This window comes from Leptodactylus fuscus, chromosome 1 (genome assembly GCF_031893055.1).
Source record: "Leptodactylus fuscus isolate aLepFus1 chromosome 1, aLepFus1.hap2, whole genome shotgun sequence".
In the NCBI taxonomy this organism is placed as follows: Eukaryota; Metazoa; Chordata; class Amphibia; order Anura; family Leptodactylidae; genus Leptodactylus; species Leptodactylus fuscus.
The window spans coordinates 112,203,976-112,204,307 of NC_134265.1; positions in this window are offsets into that span (position 1 = coordinate 112,203,976).

A 332-nucleotide genomic window follows, 5' to 3' on the forward strand; every position below is an offset into this window, starting at 1 on the left:
GCCCAATAGAGAGAACTTGAAATAACCCTCAGCAGACAATAGTTAGCTGCTGAGAACCCGTCTTTCTGGAGTTTTCCCATCTCACCCACCTGAGTAGTCTGGGTGAGATGTACACCCCTCCATTATCTGACCAGCCATCGGCTTACACTTCATTCACATGGAGGGACTTGGGACCTCCACCTATCCAGAGTGTGGAGGCCCCAGCAGTCAGACTCCCATCAAGCAAATATTCCCCATTTACTGGATAGGGAATATTTTATTAGCCCCTTTAATTATTCTACAGCATTGAAAAGCATAAGCAGCATAATAAAAGAACTACAAAAATACCAGAA